This window comes from Bos indicus x Bos taurus, chromosome 2 (genome assembly GCF_003369695.1).
Source record: "Bos indicus x Bos taurus breed Angus x Brahman F1 hybrid chromosome 2, Bos_hybrid_MaternalHap_v2.0, whole genome shotgun sequence".
NCBI lineage: Eukaryota > Metazoa > Chordata > Mammalia > Artiodactyla > Bovidae > Bos > Bos indicus x Bos taurus.
In genome coordinates, this window is record NC_040077.1 from 2,178,771 (window position 1) to 2,186,511 (window position 7,741).

A 7,741-nucleotide genomic window follows, 5' to 3' on the forward strand; every position below is an offset into this window, starting at 1 on the left:
CATAGAGATGTCTAATGCAGCCTATGTTTACCTGCTGGCCAAATAAAATTATTGGTGAAAAATTGACCACATAGGATTTTCTTTCATTTGTATGTCAAGATTTCTTGCAAACAAAACCCAGCAAAGTATATGTGTTAGGAATATAACTCACTCTCAGATATTTCTGGCACAGTGTTACTTGGTGGAATTTCTTTGCAATGAAATAAAAGCCATTTTTTTTTTTTTTTTTGATAATACTGAGGATGGTGCCTAGGAAAGGTTGAGAGGCACAGATTTCACATTAGCTCTTGCCGTGGCTGGAGAAGGAAATGGCAACCCACTCCAGTGTTCTTGCCTGGAGAATCCCAGGGTCGGGGGAGCCTGGTGGGCTGCCGTCTATGGGGTCGCAGAGTCGGACAAGACTGAAGTGGCTTAGTAGTAGTAGTAGCAGCAGCAGCTTGCCATGACTAGGAGTTTCTGTGCTCTCATGCTCCCCATCTCGATCCTTCTGTACTGCTGGCATCCACAGGCCTTTCATTCCTCACTCACTCTTCAAACCAAGAGAAAACCTCCCCTATGCTAGGCTAGTACCAAGTCTGGGCAATTTTCTCTATCACTGGGAAGTGCCCAGTAGGGAGAGGGGGGCAAGGATGCCTCCCCTGAAGTGTAGGATCCATTACTTTAGAGAACAGAAAAGAGGCATCCAGTCTCCCTAGGGCAGTCTGGACTTCAGGGCAGGGAGAGGAAGTGACCAGTGGAGGGCGCAGGTGGCCCCTGATGGGACAGGAATGACAGACTGGGGCAGGCCCCTGAGCAGTGCTCAGCCATAGTGCTCCAGGAACAGCACGATGGCAAGGGCCCAGGAGAAATGCTTCTGGTTCTGCCCCACTTTCTGGCTGTGTGTGGCTGAGCATCTCTGTGCTCTGGATTTCCCTTCTGTGATGAGGAGTAGGTAAAATTACCTATTGTCACTATCATTAAGCCAACAATCAGGGAGGAGTTTTAAGCTGGTGACGGAAGTGATTATTTTTTTGTATCAGAAAGATCCATCTGGCAGCAGCAAGCAGATGGGCCTAAGTTGAAGAGACTGACCCCCAGGAGACTAATAAGGGCTGTCACTCAGATTGGGGGAGGCTTCTATTCTTCTCCTCTCTCTGCATCCTTGCACAGCCCTGCCCACCCCAATCAGACCTCAGGGCCTGGTGCTCAGGACAGTGCTGGGAGGAAAAGAGAAGCCTGAAGGTCACACTATGAGCTCAGTCCTGTAGGGCTTGAGGTAGCTTTATGTTCCAGCCAGGGACACAGCCTCTAGCCAAGCTCACTACCCATCCTGGACCTCCTAGATCAGAGTCTCTCTAGGGATGGGATATTATATGTTGTAAAACCTCCTAGGTGATCCTAAAGGTGAATTTAGGAACCATACAGTGAAGTAGGACTAATCCAGGGTTCACAAAGTAATAAAACACACATATTGGGACATATACCTTTTTCTGGACCTGGTCACTTTGTGTGATGTCTCCAGCTAAATGGGGGATATATTTATCAAGAAACCAAGAAGTTGTGTTCCTTGATTGTGGAGAAACCCGGACATACTGTGTGAAAGTGCTCTGTGTTTTTTCACTGGCTTATTATCCTAGCAATAACTGGGAGTCAGGTGGTAGTATTCATACTTTGTAGATAAGGAAATGGAGACTTGGAAAGCAGAAATAGTTTTTCAAAATATGATGCAAATTCAGGTCTGTCCAGCCCTCATCCAGTGTTCTTTCTACTAAAGCACACCATCTGCCACATAGTGCCCAAGTGCCAGGAAAGGTGAAACAAGTGGTCCTGTCTCCTTTGAAGCTGTCATCTGAAGAACAAAGACAGGCCTGACAGATATAGAACTTTTAGAGGACAATTAAGAGTGAATCGATGCAGTATTGATTCTCGAACGCAATGGGACAAATACAGCATATAAATATGTTAATAGGGCTGATCTGTCAGGATGTTTTGTGCTAATTGGAGTGCTTGGTACATCCTCCACATGACAAAATGAGCCAAAATGCTTCCTTAGCTTGACAAGCCATCTCCCTTCACTGACACTTGCTGTGATGAATAAGCAACAAAGGGCATGCTCCCCTGTCTTGTCCCCGGGTGGAGACATGTGTCTGGAGGGTCAGTCATGCACACATGCAGCTCTCTCACCTGCTCTCAGGAAATGACGGAAGGCCAATGGCAGCTGTAGAGCAGGCTGGCTGTTGGCAACATGAGTGGATGGACAGCTCCAACACCCGGAGTCCCAATAGACTGCTGGGTTATTTTGTAGAAAACATCACAATTCAATAGTATTGGAAGCAGCAGAGGAAAGATCATTTGCCTTATGTGAACTGCTGGTTTGAAAGCATTTTTCCCTAATATGTATTCTATAACTTGACACGAGGGCCCAAATGGCCATTGACAGGCATGTCAAAGGAAAAAGAGAAGAGACAAAGGAAAAAGACAGTTGGGTTCAAATCATACACTGGCCTCTCCAGGAGGAAATGCTTCTCCCCCACTTACACTCAATTCTGTGTTTTCTGGGGCACTTTTTTTCTGACTTCTTCATCTCAGTTAGTCTTGTCTCTTGTGTGAGGAACATAAAGGCTTGTTTCCTTTCTTCAGCAGCTGCAAAATACATCTGCTGGCATAACGACCTAACTAAGGGCTGCCTTTAATTAAGAAGTGTCAGACGTTCTTTTATTTTAAATTCTTACACAGTTCCCACAGGAGAGGAATTTCTTATGAAAGGGTCTCTATGTTATGTGATAGCATTTTAAAACTTTCCCCAATGGTCTCCAAATAAAACCAACAAACACTGTCCTTGAAACAAGGAAGTGAAAAAAGATCTCTTTCACATTAATTCAAAGCACACCTGTGTCTAACCCTACCGCATATTTAGATGAAAATGTAAAGATGAGGAAAATTTCCAGAGTTCCCCAAACAACAATGACACTAGATAATAGAACATTTGTGATGCTGGTTATTTGAGGCAGTCCCAAGGGGGGTGATCCTTTTCTTTCACTACATATCTTCTCTTAAGTCCCAGGCATTAGGAGGGGTACTCAGTGTCCTTCACTGACAGTGATCCCTATGTTCAGCCAGTACCTGACATCGCTCATATCAGGCATGCTGCCACCATGCTTCTGTCATTGAAAAACTGGATCACCCACAGCTCTATGTCATTGTCCCCTCATTCATTCTTTCATGCAACTCTATTTTTGGTTCAGTGCCAGATGGGACCATTATTACAGTCACTTCTATGCTTTCTGAGGCATTTTCCTTCTAACTTCATCTCAATTAGTCTTGTCTCCTCAGTGAGCCTGTAAATTGATTCAGGAATCAGTTTGATTCCTGCACTGAATCAGAATCCAGTGCATCATGGAGATACTAGCAGAAGGTACCCCTATGTATGGTCCTGACTATCTGGTGTGTCCATCATGACCCTCAAAAATGAGGTGCAATAGTTGTGTGGTCTGTGGAGTCCAGAAACCCCACTGTTATTCCTTGAGAGGTTCTAGTACATGAAGCCCATGTCACTGACATTGGGATTCAGTGAGATTGGGTGTAGCCTTCAGGACCCTCAACCTACAGCCTGTTATACAGAGTGAAGTAAGTTAGAAAGAGAAAAACAAATATTGCATATTAATGTATATATATGGGATCTAGAAAAATGTTATTGATGAACCCATTTGCAGGGAAGAAATGGATATGCAGGTGTAGACTATGGATTTGTGGACACAGTGGAGGCAGGAAAGAGTGGGGTGAATGCAGAAGGTAGCATTGACATATATCACTACCATGTAAAATAGATAGCTGGTGAGAAGTTGCTATGTAACACAGGGAGTCCAGTCCTCAGGGCTACCTCAGAACTCTGGATGTCACCAGCAATAGTTACTTCCTTTCTCTGCCATCAGATGGTGGACTATACCAGAGAAGCCTGGCATGCTGCAGTTCATGGGATTGCAAAGTGTCAGATATGACTTAAAGACTGAACAACAACCACAGTGTTATCCCTTGTACATAGGAGGTAGCCACCCCCTAAAAATGCTTTTGGAGTGAATGAATAAATTGCTATGTTTACTCCATATATCACTAAATTATTCCTATATACAAAAAAATTAAGCAGGATATACAGTTGAGGGCTGTGTATAAATCCCATTTCCTGGGAATTAGTGATCTATTAGTGTTCCAGTTATGGGAAATCCAGAATTTCTTCCCAATCCCAGGGTTAAAGGTTTTTCTGCTCCATCACTATCTTAAAGTGGCCTGCACTGTCAAGAGAATCCAAATCTGTACTCTTTATTCTCCTTCCATGTGGACAGCTCATCCCTGCCACCCTCCATCTAGTGCTGGCTGCCCTCCTGTGCTAACCTCCAGGCCAGCTCTTGTGTCTTGCTCTGTACCATGCCCCTGAAGGCTGCAGAAGAGGAGGGTGCTAGGGAACCTGGGGCTGAGAGTGAAGAGCCTGCAGTCATGACCATTGATGAGAATTACGAGTTGGGCCCTTTACAGACCATCATGTGCTGCCAACTGGTGAAGGCTGTGAACTTGGATGACAGAACTAGTTGGCTGTGAATAGTGGCACAGCACGGTTAAGGCTTACTGGTGCCACAAGATACAGATTCCTTTATTCTTGGGGCCATTAGGAGGCACCACAGGTGCCGGGGGCACCCAGGACTCTGCTTCAGATCTTGAAAAGCTCCCTCAGTTTATGAAATAGGCTGTCAGTAACTATTACCATTCAATGAAACAAGCTGCCAGCCACCGCTTTGTCTAATGTCCTCCTCAGTGTGAGAAATCCTCTTAGGCTCCTTGATATGCATCCTTCCCCTGTGGGTGACAGCACACAGTTCCTTGTGGGGCAAAATACTTTTGTTCCCAAGAAATAAATTCACACTTGAGCTCACAAGTTTCTCCTTACATCCTTTTCATCAATCTTCATTTCTCTGAAAACAGCACAAATAATACACAATATTTCTTATAAAAGTTTCAAATATGCAAAAGATTATGTCTCAGAAAGAAGCATATTTTTATAACTTTTATGGAATCTGTATAGGTACATATTTAAAATGTCAAACTGATATAGATCACAAAAGGAAAAATAAAGATCTCCTGTTTACTCATAACAGGAAGTCTCTCTCCCCACTGTCCACAGTTTCTTCCAGAAAAACATCTTTCACATACTTGTGCTTTTTAAAAAAAGCACATTATTATTATTCATGCAGCCCTAGAGGGGCAAATAAGGGGAGGGAGGATCCACCAGAATAAGAAAAGATATAGCAAGCATGGGAGCAGAGGAACCAGACCAGGCAGGAGGCCCTAGTAGGGATGCTCTGGAGGACTCACCTCTCCACCTCTAGCACAGGCACTGCTCTGACAGACAAGGTGAAACAGCACCCCCTCTCAGCTGCGAGGGCAAGAAGCAGGCCCTGGGGCCAAAGACAGCCTAGCTTTTAGGTCCCAGCTCCTAGGTGTGCCTGGAGGCCACCAGTTCAGCCTTTGTCCCCAGCCAGTGCAGGGTGGCCAACTGCAGGCAGAGCTCAGGAAGCTGGCAGAGGGTCCCTACCACTTCTACTGGGCCCAAGGAGACAGGAGGATGAGGGAGAGGAACGCAAGTCTGAAACCTCCCTCTGTCCCCACCTGGGGTGGTTCTGGGGGAGGAGCAGTAGCTGCCTTCTGGGCCCAGGCCCTCGCAGACCCACAGCAACCAATAAGGTACAATCACTGGGACCAGTCACAGTCACTGGAGGTGGAGATCGTTTGTTTCTTAAAAAAAAAAAAAAAATGTTGCAGTCTCCTACAAGCACAAAGTTTTATGTTTCAAGATGTTAAGAAGAATAATCTGTCCTGGCCCAGGACATAAGAAGCAAGCCTGACCAGGCACATGTGGCCTGGGGGTAGGTCCACTGCTGCTTTGTGGCCCAGCGAGCAAGCACAACACCCACCTCCTGCATCTAATGCCCACCCCGACTCAGCTCTGCTCTGCTACTGCCACCTCTGCCACTCTGGGACGTTAACTCCGGGATGCCTTCACAGAGACATGCAGGCGTCTGAGGGGTAAGGCCATGAGATCCAGCCAGATAGTTTAAACATTCTTGAGGAACTCCTCCACCACAAAGCGCTCACGGGCATTGACCAACGGCTTCATCTCATTGATCTCCTTGTCAATTTCTTCCATGAAGGGGATCACAAAGTCCACAAACTTGTGTTTATACGTCTGCTCTGTGTGGAAGTTGGTGAACAAAAAGCTGGTGTCATCCCCTCCACTGGTTTCCTTCAGAGGATAAAGAAGCTCTCTGCTTGCATCATGATGAGGTGCATGAACTTGTGACCTAGAATTGACTCTGTTTTATCAGCCTGTTTTGCAGCAATGCTGACCCTGACAGAGTTGATGGAGCATTTCATCAGAATCTTTTCCTTCTCAGTCCTGCTGATGGTCATGGGTTGTAGAATGAGCTCTTTCTAAATGAATGAGTCAGAATACTTCTGACTTCCACTTCCAGCCTGTTGTGTTGTTCCACTATCTGGGAGGAGAAATCCTCCAAGCAGAGGGCAGCCTGCAGCATGGCCTGCTCCACACTCAGGTGGGACTGGAGAGTGGCAGTCATCACGGACGCTGGCTGGGCAGGAAAGCGGAAGTGCGGAAGTGGCCAGCCCAGCAATGCCGGACCTGTCTCACTTGTGCTTTTTTTTTTAAGTTTATTTTTTGATTGGAGGAAAATTGTTTTACAATGTTATGTCAATTTCTGCCATATAACAATGCGAATCAACCACAATTATATGTATATTCTACCATTCTTGGGTCTCCCTCTCTTTCTTCCATCCCTCCCCTCTAGATCATCACAGAGCTCCAGGCTGGGCTCCCTGTGTTATATAGCTACTTCTCATCAGCTATTTTCCACATTTTAGTGTATATATGTAGATACTACTTTCTCCATTCGTACCACTTTCTCTTTCCCCCACTGTGTCCACAAGTCTGTTTTCTACATCTGCTTCCTTACCTGAAAATAGGTTCATCAATACTTTTTTCTAGATTCCATATACATACATTAATATACAATATTTGTTTTTCTCTTTCTGAATTACTTCACTCTGTATAACCTGCTCTAGGTTCATCCACCTCACTGCTGCTGCTGCTGCTAAGTCGCTTCAGTCGTGTCTGATTCTGAGCAACCCCATAGATGGCAGCCCAACAGGCTCCCCATCCCTGGGATTCTCCAGGCAAGACCACTGGACTGGGTTGCCATTTCCTTCTCCAATGCATGAAAGTGAAAAGTGAAAGTGAAGTTGCTCAGTCGTGTTCGACTCTTAGCAACCCCGTGGACTGCAGCCTACCAGGCTCCTCTGTCCATAGGATTTTCCAGGCAAGAGTACTGGAGTGGGGTGCCATTGCCTTCTCCAATCCACCTCACTAGAACTGACTCAAATTTGTTCTTTTGTATGGTTGAGTAATATTCCATGGTATAAATGTACTACATCTTCTTTATCTATTCATCTGCTGATGGACACCTAGGTTACTTCCATGTCCTGTCTATTGTAAATAGTGATGCAATGAATATAGGAGTATGTGTATATTTTAGAGTCGTGGTCTTCTCAGGGTATATGCCCAGCAGTGGGATTGCTGGGTCATATGGTAGATTTAGTCCTAGTTTTTAAAGGAATCTCCATACCTGTGCTTTTTTAAATTATAAATTAGGGTCCTATTGTGTGCACTATTCCATACCCTCCTTATCAGCACATCTGT

General features: G+C 45.3%; 1 pseudogene; it reads right to left on the minus strand.

Moving 5' to 3' along the window:
• Positions 1–6,082: 6,082 nt before the first annotated feature.
• Positions 6,083–6,605, minus strand: LOC113880695 (annotated as a pseudogene).
• Positions 6,606–7,741: the final 1,136 nt, after the last annotated feature.